This window comes from Cotesia glomerata, linkage group LG9 (assembly GCF_020080835.1).
Source record: "Cotesia glomerata isolate CgM1 linkage group LG9, MPM_Cglom_v2.3, whole genome shotgun sequence".
NCBI classification, from domain to species: domain Eukaryota; kingdom Metazoa; phylum Arthropoda; class Insecta; order Hymenoptera; family Braconidae; genus Cotesia; species Cotesia glomerata.
In genome coordinates, this window is record NC_058166.1 from 745437 (window position 1) to 761246 (window position 15810).

At 27.1% G+C, this 15810-nt stretch overlaps 1 long non-coding RNA gene across 1 annotated transcript; it reads left to right on the plus strand.

Moving 5' to 3' along the window:
* Nucleotides 1-312: 312 nt before the first annotated feature.
* Nucleotides 313-11820, plus strand: LOC123271489. The gene is made up of 3 exons (XR_006510887.1): nt 313-326; nt 3094-3103; nt 11674-11820. It is a non-coding gene; the product is annotated as an uncharacterized LOC123271489 (long non-coding RNA).
* Nucleotides 11821-15810: the final 3990 nt, after the last annotated feature.

Sequence of the window (15810 nt, forward strand, 5' to 3'; positions counted from 1 at the left end):
AAAAACTATTGACATTTTTGTAATTAATTTTAATTAATTAATATCTCAGCTCCTATTAGCTTTAGGAAAAAACTATTCCTACAAATTTGTAGCCCTAAGTCTCTTCATTAAGACAAAATTTAATTGGTTCCTAAAATCCAATTAGGAAAAAAGTTATGACTATTTTAGGAATAAAAAAATCTTGATTAATTAATTAATTAATTTTCAATAATTAATATCTCGGCTCCTATTGACATTAAAAATAAATTCTCAGACAAAATTTGTAGCTCTAAGTCTCCTCTGTAACATAAATTTTTATTGGTTTAAAAATTCTAATTATAAAAAAAGTTATAATTATTATAGCAACAATAAAAAAAATTATAAAAAAATGAATTAATTTTTCCGTAACTAATTTTCAATAATTAATATCTCGGCTCCTATTAATTTAAAAAAAAAAATTTCCTACAGTATTTTTAGCTTTAATTCTCTACTTTAAGCCAAAATTTTTCGGTTCCTAAATTTTAATTAGAAAAAAAGTTATGACTATTTTAGGAATAAAAAAAATCTTGATTAATTAATTAATTATCAATAATTAATATCTTGGCTCCTATTGATTTTAGTAAAAAATTTTTGAAACAAAATTTGTAGCTCTAAGTCTCTACTTTAAGACAAAATTAACCCGGTTCCTAAATTTTAATTAGGAAAAAAGTTATGACTATTTTAGGAATAAAAAAAATCTTGATTAATTAATTAATTAATTAATTTTCAATAATTAATATCTCAGCTCCTATTGACATTAAAAAAAAATTCTCAGACGAAATTTGTAGCTTTAATTATTTGTTTTAAGCCAAAATTTATTTGGTTTCTTTATTTCAATAATTTACAAAGTAACGAATTTTAAAAAGCCTAACTCGTATCGTAAATTAGTCCCCAAATATTGTTCTAGGCTTGTAAACTCAACCAGATTGGGTCAAACGGCCACGTGGCCCTTAACAAAAACTCATCTAAGTCTGGGTAGACTTATCGACTATCTAGCAGTCCACATTGCACTGGAAGGGCATCCTGAGGGGTAAACAAACAGCAGGTAATAAAATTAGAGGGAATTTTAGGATTCCGTTGGAGAAAAGTCCTTTAAATTTGTCTCGTGTGTGTTCCATGTGCTCAAGTGAGTGTTTAGCATGTGGCGGGTGCATGTGGCTCGATTTACCCTCAGAGCTCGCCAACATACCCTCAGAATTTGTCTCTTTTAGTTACTATATACGTTTATATATTTATATATATATGCTGGCTCGAGATATTGCATGAGGGTGGAACATAAGGGTTTGACACATGTGTGGCAATAGGGCCCGGAGTCTCGGGGTGTCTTCCATATGCTTTTTATTCGTTTACTTTCTTCTCCGCTGTCCCGTACATTTTTTTTTATGACTTCGAAAGTTTGGTACTTAAAAAAATTCATAACTTTTTTTGTTATTAAAATTTAGGAACCGGATTAATTTTGGCTTAAAGAAGAGAATTAAAGCTACAAATTTTGTACGAAACATTTTTTTCTACGACCGATTGTTTATTTAATAAAAATTGTCAAAATTAAAATAATCTAGAATTTTAGCAAAAAAAAAGTTTAAAATTTTGATATAAAATTAAAAATAGACAAATTATTAATTTTATGTCTTCGCCGACATTTTTATAATCCTTAAACCTTCCGCTTTAAAGCCGACTGCAAATTTTTTGAAAAAAAAAATTTTTTAATAAAGTTTTCAGCGCCCCCAACTCAAAAAACCCGTTTTTTTGGAAATTTTCAATATTTTTATTTTTTGTAAAATTCATAACTTTTTTTGTAATTGAAATTTTTGAACTAACTAAATTTTGTCTCAAAGTGGAAAATTGAAGCTACAATTTTTGTTTAAAAAGTTTTTTTTTAGGACCACTAGGAATTGAAATAAAAATTATTAAAAATCAATTGCAAGATCCAAATTTTAAACTTGACAATTTTTTGAACTTTAATTTGAAATTAAAAATAGTAAATTAATTATTTTTATATCTTCGCCGGCATTTTTATAATCCTTAAACCTTCAGCTTTGAGATACACTGAAAATTTTTTGAAAAAAAAATTTTTTTAATAAAGTTTTCAACGCCCCCAACTCAAAAAACCCGTTTTTTGGAAAATTTCTAGGTTTTTATTTTTTAAAAAATTCACAAATTTTTTTTTTAAATAGTTTCCTAGCTGAGGTTGTAGATGAGACTTTTAGCGATTCCGAGAGCTCCTTAGAGACTAATTTGGGGCCTTGTGGACCCAAGATATGGGCGGTTTTGCAAGCCGCCCCCATATTTACGGAATAGAGAGTTTTTTCTCATGATATCAACGCTCAAGGCGGTATAAATAAATAATAATTTTTATAATAATAATAATATTAAATAATCTGGAATTTATACTATGGAATACCAAAAATATATAAATACTTTAGACGGTTTATAAATATAAAGTGATCGGAGTCACGCGAACAAAATTACCGCTTAGGATTTAATTTTTACGAAGAATTCGGAAGTTTTTATTTAAATTTTAATAATTTTTTGAGTTAGAGCGTGAGAAAAATTTTTTTTATTAATATTTTTTAATTTTTATAAATTAAAATTTTGAAAAAAAATGTTTTATTTAAAAAAATTTTTTAATTTTTGAAAAATTGAAAATTTTTCTAATTTTTGATATATTTAATTTTAAAATTTCAGAAAAAATTAATTTTATTCAAAAAAATTTTTTTATTTTTAAAATTAAAGAAAATTTTTAATTTTTAGAATTTCAAAAAAATTTTTAATTTTTAAAAAATTGAAAATTTTTGTAATTTTTGATATTTTTAATTTTAAAATTTTAGAAAAAATTAATTTTATTCAAAAAAATTTTTTTATTTTTAAAATTAAAGAAAATTTTTAATTTTTAAAATTTCAAAAAAATTTTTAATTTTCAAAAAATTGAAAATTTTTGTAATTTTTGATATTTTTAATTTTAAAATTTTAGAAAAAATTAATTTTATTCAAAAAAATTTTTAATTTTTGAAAAATTCCAAATTTTTGTAATTTTTAATTTTCTAATTTTTGATATTTTTAATTTTAAAATTTCAGAAAAAATTAAGTTCTGATAATTCCAAGAAAATTAAAAAAAAATATTGAAAATTTCACTAATAAAAAAAAAACATTTTCTAAAATTTATTGAGGAAAAAAATTTGGTGTCCAGATGCAAACTCCGCCCTTATGGTGTGCAGTAATTGAAACAGCACGTGTCACCGACTAATACCGGCTATTGCGTTATCAAGCGACACGTCACTCCCAGACACACACTCCATCAACATACATACAATACATTCAATAATAAATCTTATTAATTTTAATAATTTCAATATTTTTTTTAAATTAACCAAATATCGTGATAAATATTTTACTCTTCTTTTGGATTGCAGAATTTTGGCTCCTATTGACTTTAAAAAAAAAATTGTATACAAAATTTGTAGCTTTAAGTCTCTTCTTTAAGACAAAATTTAGTTGATTCAAAAATTTGAATTAGAAAAAAAGTTATGAGTTTTTGAAACAATAAAAATATAGAAAATTTCCAAAAAAACAGGTTTTTAGAATCGATCTTTAATAATTTTTATCTCAGTTCCTATTTGTCAAAAAAAAAAAACTTTTGGAACAAAAGTTGTAGCTTTAAGTCTCTTCTTTGAGAAAAAATTTAGTTGGTTTAAAAATTTTAATTAGAAAAAAAGTTATGAATTAAAAAAAAATAAAAATATGGGAAATTTCCAAAAAAAACGGGTTTTTTGAGTTGGGGGTGCTGAAAACTTTATTAAAAAAATTTTTTTTTCAAAAAATTTTTAATAGGCCTTAAAGATAAAAGTCTAAGGATTATAAAAATGCCGGCGAAGACATAAAAATAATTAACTGTCTATTTTTAATTTATCAAAAAGTTTAAAAAAGTGTTTTTGGGAAAAAATTCCGAGTTTTTGAGTTTGACTATTTTTATTAAATAAAAAATTGGTCCTACAAAAAAAAAGTTCGAACAAAAGTTGTAGATTTAAGTGTCCTCTTTAAGGTGAAATCCGGTTCCTTAATTTTGATTCCAAAAAAAAGTTATGAATTTTCAAAGACTCAAAAATTTGATAAAATTCTCAAAAAACGGGTTTTTTGAGTTGGGGGCGCTGAAAACTTTGTAGAAAAAATTTTTTTTTCAAAAAACTTATACTAAGTCTTAAAGCTTAAAGTCTAAGGATTCTAAAAATGCCGGCGAAGACATAAAAATAATTAGTTGTCTATTTTTAATTTTAAATCAAAGTTCAAAAAATTTTTAAGTTCAAAATTTGGATCTTGGAATTAATCTTTAATAATTTTTATCTCAGTTCCTATTGGTCTTAAAAAAAAACTTTTGGAACAAAAATTGTAGCTTTTATTCTCCTCTTTGAAACAAAATTTATCCGGTTCCTAAATTTTAATTAGAAAAAAAGTTATGAATTTTTAAAATAAAATTTGTTCAAAAAAAGAGAAAATAGGGTTTAAAAATTAAAATAAAAAAATTTAATTATTTAAAATTAAAATTGATGTAATGTTTTATTGCGAGGGTGGCTCATGTGTAGAGATCAATAATTAATTCCAGTAGCGCCTGAAATCACAGATGGGACCTTGAATTTATTGATTGTTCTGTCAAAAATTAGAAATTAAAAAAGAAATAATAAAAATAAAAATTGAATATTATTAATTATTAATTATTAATTAATTATAGAGGAATTAATAAATAAAATTCACGTGTGATTTTTGTAAATCGAGGTCAAGGTGTCAGAGACACAACAGTTGGGGTCGAGAAGTAGTCACAGGCGTCAGACTGCCGCTGAGTGGTGAATTTGATTGGATTGGAGCAGTAATAGGGGCAAGGATAGAAACTCTGGTTGGCGTTGGGACATCTGCTTTCGAAGGGAACATTGTCCAGTTGTCCAGGATCACTTCATATCGAATAATCCATATATGTAGTGAGCATCAAGTTAGTGACCAGCCGTTAAAAATTATTATTATAATTATGGTAATTGATTTGAAAGTCACGAGCCACCCGAATTGATATCGGAACTTGCGGTGACACCTGGGCAGGTGCTTCGTACCAGTGACACCTTTGCGAATAAAGAAATAATAATTGGGACTTATTTTTTTAACTGGTAAATTCTAATTTTATTGTTTAAAAAAATAAAAATTTTAAGTTTTTTAAAAAATTGGGCCCAATTTTTGGGACTTATATTTTTGGGCCTTTTTTACAAATATACTTTTTGAGTCTTGCAAGTTGAATTATTACAAAAATAAAATTAAAGAATTTTAAAATTTTTGAAAAAATTGGGCTCAATTTTTGGGACTTATATTTTTGGGCCTTATTTATACACATACTGTTTGGGCCTTTTAAGTTAAATTATCACAAAAAAATAAAAGATTTTCAAATAATTTGAAAAATTGGGCCCAATTTTTGGGATTATATTTCTGGGCCTTATTTTTAAGCTCCCGTTTTTGGGCCTTGTAACATGGTGATTGCAAACACAAAATTTTAACCGTTTGAAAGATTGGGCCCGATTTTTGGGTCGTATTTTTGGGCCTTATTCATACATATACTTTTTGGGCCTTGTAAGTTAAATAATCGCAAAAATAAAATTGGAAATGCTCAAATAATTTTGAAAAATTGGGCCCAATTTTTGGGACATATTTTGGGCCTTATTTTAATTCGCGTATTTTTGGGCTCTTATAAAATTGATTCTTACAAATGCAAAATTTGAACTTTTTGGGAGATTGGGCCCAATTTTTAGAAATTATATTTTTGGGGCTTATTTTTAATTCAAGTATTTTTGGGCCTTGTAAAATTGATTATAACAAATACAAAAATCGAAATTTTTGAAAGATCGGGTCCAATTTTGGGACTTACATTTTTAGGCCTTATTCATAAATATATTTTTGGGCCTTGTAAGTTAAATTATTAAAAAATTCAAATTTTTGAGATTGGGCCCAATTTTGGGGACTTATATTTTGGGTCATATAATTCGTAAGTTTAAAATTTGAAATGAAAATTTAATTGTTTCAATTTTGGAAAATTGGGCCCAATTATTCACCTATTCTTTTCGGGAACAACTCAAAAAATTTGGGCCTTATGTAATTTTGGACCATTTTGGTGTAAAAGGCCCATATTTTAGGCCTTTTACTAAATAAATATTTAAGCTCATAAATTTTGCTTAGAAAAAATTGGGCCTTATTTTAAGTTCTTTTATAATTTTGGGCCTTATTTAAAAGTGTGGGACTCATCCCACATTTTTAAAATTAAACTTACTAAACAATAATTATTAATTACAATTTTAACTTTTAAATATCTTATTTAGGGCCTTATCTGACCAAAAGCCCCCCCAAGGCCCAAAACAATAATTAACTACGGAATTCACGGTTACAAAGAAATACGCCAAGTACACAGGTGTTCAGAACCGAGAGACTAAGCCGTGATAGGGACCCAGCTCTTCTCCTTCCCTAGTCGGGGCCTGACGCACCTGCCAGATCGGGGTGGGCCTCATCAGCATCCTACGAATTACATTACCATACCAATGCCCTCGGAAATTTCGGGCCGTAATGAGTCTCTGGGCCCAGGCGTCATTATCGATCAATTTCGATCTCCAGATAATTAATCTTGCAAAATGGGCCTTATAATTTTAATATCGGGCCCAATTTCATTTATTTATGAAAAATAATGATACAAATTTTTATAAGACCTAATTTTAATTATTAAATTTGGGGCCTGATTATAAATTAATTTTGGGCCTCATATAAAATATTTAAAAATGAGGCCCAAATTTAATATTAAACATAAAAGAATTTTTCGGGCGCGACTTTTCCCACTCTGACAATTCTCAGGGGCCCGATAGGACCCGAGTGTAGTGTCGACACAGGTGTGGGCCTCAAGCACAGGCGCCAAGGCCCAGCGGGTTGTCTGGGCCCGAGATATGTCTACGAGCCAATACGAGCAGCATCTTCACATTCCCGGATCTTCTCCCCCTCATATTCGGGCTTAGTCTTCGCTCTCCTCTCCCTTCTTTCCCTTACTCTTCTTTTAAACTATCTCCAGACTATTTTTTTTGCTCCGGTCCCCTTTACTCGACCCCACCTGTAACATTCCAAGGACCCAAAAAATGGGCCTTATTTTTAAACTTGTTTGTTTAATTACTGAGGTGTTGTTTGTATCAATGAGGCTTAGAAAATGTGTATGTGGGAAAATTACTACATAGATACTTTGGGACTTAAGGCCCAGCATTGAAATAAGACCCAAAAATTAATTGATCTTAAATAATCTCCCAATTAACAAATTAAATAAAGATGAGAGAAAATTTTGGGGATTAAGCCTTAGTTTAAATATAAAGCCCGAAATTAAATTTTTTTTCAAACCTAAAAAATAATCGGACATTAAATTTTTTTAAAACAATTTTTGGCCTTACAATTTAATTGTTTTCAGAATTGGGCCCAAAATTTTATATAAGGCCCAACATTGAATTTTTCTTTAAAACTAAAGAAATAAACGAATAATAAAATTTTCAATTATAATTTTTGGCCTGAATGCCTAATTTTGAAAATAAGGCCAAAAACATGATATAAGGCCCAAAAATTGAATTTGTATTCAAACTAAAAAATAAGCCAACATCAAATTTTTCTAATAATTTTTGGCCTTAAAATTTAATTCTTTTCAAAATCGGGCCCAAAATTCCATATAAGGCCCAATTTTTGACAAAAGGCCCAAAATTGAATTTTCTTCAAAGCAAAAGAAATAATCGATAGTAAAAATTTTCAACAATGATTTTGGGCCTGAAGGCCCAATTCTCAAAATAAGGTTCGATTTTTGACACTAGGCCCAAAATTGAATTTTTTAAAGCTAAAAAATAATAAATTTTTATCATATATTTGGGCCTTATTGCTTGATTTTTAAAATAAGGCTCAATTTTTGACGTAAGGCCCAAAATTGAGTTTTCCTTTAAATCTAAAGAAATAATGGAATAATAAAATTTTCAATAATAATTTTGGGCCTGAAGGCCCAAGCCTTAAAATAAGACCCAATTTTTGACATAAGGCCAAAAATTGAATTTTCTTTAAAGCTAAAGAAATAATCAAATAATAAAATTTTCTATAATAGTTTTGGGCATGAAGACCTAATTTTGAAAATAAGGCCCAATTTTTTAAATAAGGCCCAAAATTGAATTTTCTTTAAAGTTAAAGAAATGATCAAATAATAAATTCTTTATATTTTTGGGACTTATTACTTGATTTTTTTCTAATAAGACACATTTTGACATAAGGCCCAAAACTGAATTTTTCTTCAAATCTCAAGTAATAATTGAATAATAAATTTTTCAATAATAATTTTGGGTCTAAATGCCCAACTCTCAAAATAAGGCCCAACTTTTGACATAAGGCCCAGAATTGAATTTTTCTTTGAATTAAAAAAATAAAAAATAATAAAATTTTTTATAATAGTTTTGGACCTTATGGCTTAATTTAAAAAATAAGGCCCAATTTTTAACATAAGGTCCAAAATTGAATTTTCTTTAAAACTAAAGAAATAATCAAATAATAAAATTTCCAATAATAATTTTGGGCCTGAAGGCCTAATTTTGAAAATAAGGTCCAATTTTGACATAAGGCCCAAAATTTATTTTTTCTTCAGTTTAATAAATAAAATAATAAAATTTCCCACAATAATTTTTGGGCCTTAAGGCCCAATTCTGAAAATAAGGCCCAAAATTTTTTCTTTTTTATTTTATAATTTTAAACTTAAAAAAATCATTTAAAAAATATTTTACTGGTAAAAATTGACGAATTTAATAAATAAAAATATGAAATATAAATTATAATATTCATGATAAATTGTTAGGTGCCGATAGACAAATAAGCGCAGGTGTTTAGTGGGCGTAAGAAACCCGCGACATTAAATTGTTGGTGGCACTTAACAACGACACATTCTCGAGTCATCCTCATATGAGTGTTATATGTCACATGTCATGTATGTATAGCACATATGTATATAATAGTAGGCACTTGCAAGCTGGCTCGCGAATACAGAAATAAGAAACATCTAAATGATTTAAGACTCGAGTACACTTTATTGTTGTTTTTATTCAAACAGTCGGTTCTGCGCCTGCCAGATGCGTTTCACTCAAGAACTACATCCTATATTCTTCCATTTTATTCTATTTCTATCTTTCTATTATGAGTTAAGTTTATACTTATTTTCTGGACTAGGAAGGGCTGTTTCAAAAATTCATAACTTGGCTCCTAATTAAAATTAAGGAATTTTGTCTTAGAAATTTTTTCCTAAATTCAATAGGAGCCAAGATATTAATTATTGAAAATTAATTAATTAATTAATTAATCAAGATTTTTTTAGGAATTTTTCTGATTCCTAAAATAGTCATAACTTTTTTCCTAATAGAATTTTAGGAACCAATTAAATTTTGTCTTAAAGAAGAAACTAAGGGCTACAAATTTTGTAGAAAATTTTTTTCCCTAAAGCCAAAAGGAGCTGAGATATTAATTGATTAATTAAAGTTAATTACAAAAATGTCAATAGTTTTTTTCGGAATTTTTTTCTTATTCCTAAAATAGTCATAACTTTATTCCTAATTAAAATTTAGGAACCGGTAAAATTTTGTCTTAAAGTAGAGAATTGAAGCTACAATTTTGTAGGCAAATTTTTTTTCTAAAATCAATAGGAGCCGAGATATTAATTATTGAAAATTAATTAATTAATTAATTAATCAAGATTTTTTTAGGAATTTTTCTGATTCCTAAAATAGTCATAACTTTTTTCCTAATAGAATTTTAGGAACCAATTAAATTTTGTCTTAAAGAAGAAACAGGGCTACAAATTTTGTAGGAAATTTTTTTTCCTAAAGCCAATAGGAGCTGAGATATTAATTAATTAATTAAAATTAATTACAAAAATGTCAATAGTTTTTTTCGGAATTTTTTTCTTATTCCTAAAATAGTCATAACTTTATTCCTAATTAAAATTTAGGAACCGGTAAAATTTTGTCTTAAAGTAGAGAATTGAAGCTACAATTTTGTAGGCAAATTTTTTTTCTAAAATCAATAGGAGCCGAGATATTAATTATTGAAAATTAATTACGAAAAAATTAATTCATTATTTTATAATTTTTTTACTGTTGCTATAATAATTATAACTTTATTCCTAATTAAAATTTAGGAACCGGTAAAATTTTGTCAAAGTTGAGAATTGTAGCTACAATTTTGTAGGCAAATTTTTTTTCTAAAATCAATAGGAGCCGAGATATTAATTATTGAAAATTAATTAATTAATCAAGATTTTTTCAGGAATTTTTCTGATTCCTAAAATAGTCATAACTTTTTTTCTAATTAATATTTCAAAACCGGGAAAATTATGTCTTAAAGAAGAAACTATTAGCTACAAATTTTATCTCAAAATTTTTTTTTAAACTCAATAATTTCCAAGATATAAATTATTAAAAATTAATTACAAAAAAACTACTATAAATAACGTTTTCGACTTTTTTTCTCACTCTTAAAATCTCTATAACTTTTTTCCTAATCAAAATTTTTGAACCGGCTAAATTTTCTCTTAAATAAGAAACTTAAAGCTACAAATTTAGTTTCTAAAATTTTTTTTTATACTCGATAAGTCCCAAGATATTAATTATTAAAAATTAATTACAAAAATTTCATTATTATTGATACAAGTTTTAAAATAATTTTTTTCTTGTTCCTAAAATAATCACAACTTTTTTCCTAATCAAAATTTTAAAACCGGCCAAATTTTGTCTTAAAGAAGAGACTTAAAGCTGTAACTTTTGTCTTAAAAACTTTCTTCTAAATAATTCCCAAGATATAAATTATTAAAAATCCGTAATCAAATACCAACAGACTATCAGTTTCTTATCAAAAATAAAACCTGCAAGATCAACTCTCTAGTTACATTTCCCACGATAATATTTCACCGGAAGTTCATATCACAATTGAGATATAAAATTTATTTTTTTTTTCAACTAGTATAGCGGCGCCTAAGCGACACCGAAGCTGAAGATGAGTCACGACACATAACAGGTGCAGCAGCATTTAGCTTAACTTAAGAGGCTGTATCACTTACAAAAGCGTACAAAGGGCCCACTAAGGCCCAAAAACTTGGGAAGACACGAAAGGAATTTTCTAAATAAAAATAAATTGATTTATGAGGAGTCACCTGCTGAGTTAGTGTCAGGTAATATTCCGTTGTCTTATTTGGGCCTTACTGGCAGTTGGGCCTTATCAGGCCCCTCGTAACTTACCACGAAGAGAGGGATATTGTTTTGGCTCCTGAGGATCAGAGTGTAAGTGATCTGCCCTCTACTTTTCCAAGAAAATGGGCCCGGGCCTTCGGCCCGGGCCCAGATGTTGGGCCGCGGGCCCAATTGTGTTTTTTTAAACTTTAGGATATAATAGTAAAGATATCTTGGGAACTAATAACAATTGAGGAAAACTTTTGGACAAAAGTTCAAGCCGAGAGGCCGCTCTTTCATCTCTGGGTAAGATAGTCACCTTAATTTTATTATTTAAAAAGTAACAGAGGTTTAAAGTTTGAAAATTACACGGAGAAAAATGAATTATACTACTTACTATACAAAAATATTAACTCTTACTAAGGTAAAGGGCCCAGTTTCTGACACTCAAAATTTCTTGTGTTGTAGTTTCTGACACTGACGTCGGCCTAGATTCTGACACTCATTTATAAAAATTATTCATTATTAGTTAGGTTTACATTATTTAATTAAAATAAAATAAAATCATTCAATAAAAGATAAATTAAACTTGTATTATAATTAAAACACTTTTTTATGTTAAAAAAAATTATTAATGTTAATTTAACTCTACGATTATAAATAAAAGCATATTATTATAATATATTAAGTATTATAAATATAAATATTTAAATATTTCATTGAAACGTCAACAACGAAATAACCTCGATAATAGGTTAAATTTCGGGTGTCAATAACTGCGGCGTTCTTAAAAAAATCGACCTAGTTATTGACACCCACATTTTAATACATAAATGTCATTTAAAGTGATATATTATAATTAAAATAAAGGCCATTCAGCAGCCGAAATGGAAGTAGATTTCTCAAATAAAAATAAAATTGTTTTTTATAAAATAAAATTAATGATAATATGTCATATAATTCATGAATTAAAAAAAAATTAAATAATTAATTTTAAACTATTTAGAACTCATTTTTGTTCAAAATAAACATTTGCTGGTTTTAGTACAACAATAGTGTGAATTCAGTAAGTAAAATTCTAATATCAACTTATTGAAAATGTTTCTATTTAATATTAAATTACAACCATTAAACTAAATAAAACGACTGCAAAGAGTAAAATTTCATTGAAAGGGACCCAGAATAGATATTTTTGGTCTAGAAATATATGTAAACATGTAAAATTAAAGTTTATTTTCTGAGCTTAAGATGCATTTACAGAATTCAAATATCTCGACGCGTTCAAAAGTTATTTGAAGGAAAAGCGGTATAAATATGGAATCTTTTATTTTTAAAAATTTTAAAACGATGTAATTTCTAAACTAATCAAACGATTTGGCTCAAACTTGAACTCGACCTTCATAATCGTTCATAGAATAAGTATGTTGAGTTTCATTGAAATCCCTAAAGAATTGTAGGAGCTATCGTGATGACAAGCCCCGCGTTATATCGTATATATATTTATATATATACATACATATATAAACTTTTGAACTATATGTATTTTCTGACTCAGCTCGTCGAGTAAAGTCGGAATATAGCAAAATTTTTTAAAAGTTGCATCAAGAGAACAAATGCAATAGTTGGATTTTTCTGAAATCTACTAAAACTAAATAATGTATAATAATGAACTAATTTATATAGTTTTTATTATATTTTGATACTTTTATGATAAATAGTTGATTGATTCGATAGAAGAACGCTCTTACGTATACTGCTTAGAATATAGCTTAAAAATGGCTTCCACAGTCACTCAAGACTTAAAGAATTTTTTTTATTAAGTTATTTTTAGTAGATTTTATAAAAATCTAACTATTGCAGCCGTCCTCATGGCGCAACTTTGAAAAAATTTAGCCATTTTCTGACTTAGTTTGTCGAGCTGAGTCAGAAAATATATATAGTTTATATATATATATATATATATATATATGTATATATATATATATATATATATATATATATATATATATATATATATATATATATATATGTTACGATATAACGCGGCTTGTCAGCACGATAGCGTTTTCAATTTATAACCGATTCTTCTCAAACTCAACATGCTTTATCTATCGATCAAGACCAAGGTTAAGTTCGAAGATGAGCTTAATCGGGCAGTAATTTGGAAATGACAGGATTTTGAAATTTTGAAAATCGTAAAAATTGATATTTTACTACTTCAACTTGGTATAATTACTGAACTAGACAAGATATTGAAATTCGGTAAAATGCATCGTAAAGCTCTTTTAATAAGCTTCAATTTTCACTACTTAAAAGTGGTACTAGCCTCAATATTACTCCTTTTAGAGTTCGTTTAATGAAACAGTTTTACTGTTGCAGCCGTTTTAGAATTATTGTCTACATCATAGCTTAATCATGATGTAAATTCAATAATTACGATATTGATCAGTCTTTTGTGTAATGTTTTCGGGTAGGTTGTCAGTAAATATGTCACAAATTAGTTCTAACCATTGTTTTCTTCAACTAAAATTTTATCCGGTTGCAAAAATTCTGATTAACATGAAAACTGTTGTTTCTAAGCAGTTACTTAAAATTTGGACTTTTATAATTCAAATCTTATAATCTGTGCAATTCTTTGGTAAATATTTGAGAAACTTTTTCTTCACAAGATAATTTTTTTCCAAAATTTGTTGTAAATAGTTTTAAATTTATTATTGAATTTTGTTTTAATTCATGAATTAAGTTATACATTATCAGTGTTATTATATTATTTTATTAAAAATCAATTTTTCTTATTTGAAAAATCTACTTCCATTTCGGTTGCCGAATGGCCTTTTTACTTTTTTTTTTGCCTGCCCCGACCAGTAAAACCTCGGCTTCTCCTTGGCTTTGCAAAAGTCGGGTGGCGCCCTATTGAAATATCATAATTCTGTTATTAAGCATAAAATAAATAAATTATTAATATTTATAATTAAAATTTGCTTTTATGTGAAATCTACTTCCATTTCGGCTGCCGAATGGCCTTTTTATACACCCTTTTACCTTTGAGTAGTACTTTTCTTAAAGGTGAAAGGGCGTATGTCTTGAGATACGCTCTTTCAGCTTTAGGATACCAACTTTTTTTTTTTCACAGATTTTTACGTTTCAGACAACTTCAAACCGAATGGCAAAAAAAATTTTTTTCATACGCCCTTTCAGCACAAATCCCTATTAATCCTCAGCTATAAGTCCTTTTACACAGTAAAAAATTTTCGTAAAATTTAACATAAAATTTTGTGTAGATGATTTTTTACACAAAATTTATGTTAATTCTACACATACTGTTTATATTGATAAAATCAACATAATTCTGTGTTAAAAGTAACACAAAAATATGTTGACTTTCATCGGCTGATTCTCGGATTTCTACACACTTAAATGTTATCCATAACACAAATAAAGTGTTGATTTTAACATTTTCTTTGTGTTACTCAGATCAGCTGTCAAATTTGTGAGTTTTATTAATAATTTAAATATATATTCAAATAGATTTTAATTTCTGAATAAAAAATAAATTGTTTCCCATAAATACAAAGTTAAAGAACTCAATAAAGAATTCAAAATTTTTAAATAGCGATTAATTAATTTTAATCAATAGTTGCTACTTTACTACAAGTCAGTGGCAATAGATGATTATAGGATTAATGATGTATTAATTTCTAATTATTAATTATTAATAAACTCGTTAATTATATATTAATGGAAAATAATTTTTTTTTCACGCTGCATTTAAGTATTTCACGTAATGACACAAATCAAAATCCACCAAATTAAAATGACGTTGAGGCTATCACATTCACATGTCTAAATATCTTGTGTGGCATACGTGACTATGCTTTGCACTCCCGAGATCCCACGCAAAAATAAAGCGGAGCGGCGTCATAATTTAACATATCTTTGTGTAAATTCAACATATTATTTGTGTTACTATAGAAAACATCAACACAGCCTTTATATTGAATTGACATTTAAAAAGTGTTATTTATACTACTAATCGAATGGGAGTATTCTTTAACATAAATTTTGTGTTGGTTGGCCAGTAACATTAAAAAAGTGTAGTTTTACTTTGAATTAACACTTGAGTGTGTTAAGAAATGGATGGATTGATCAATACAAACAGTTTGTGTAGAATTAACATAAATTTTATGTAAAAAAATCATCTACACAAAATTTTATGTTCAATTTTACGAAATTTATTTTACTGTGTACCTTTAAGCACGCGATATCTCTTGAACGAATTGACCAATTTTGACTGGCTTGACGGCGATCGACGTAATTTTTTTATGCTAATAGCTGATTAGTTTTTGAAATTGATCAGCCCAGCCGTTTAAAAGTTATTCCAAAAAAAATTTTTTTCTTATTTTTTTTCAGACTTCAAAATTTCTCAAAATCTTCGATTTTCTTAGCGGGAAGTTAAAAATTTTTTTTTTTAAATTATAACTTTCTCGGCCAGCACCTAAGTTAGTATCATAACAAACGTTATCAAATAATTATAATAATTATAATAATTGCTTATTTTTTA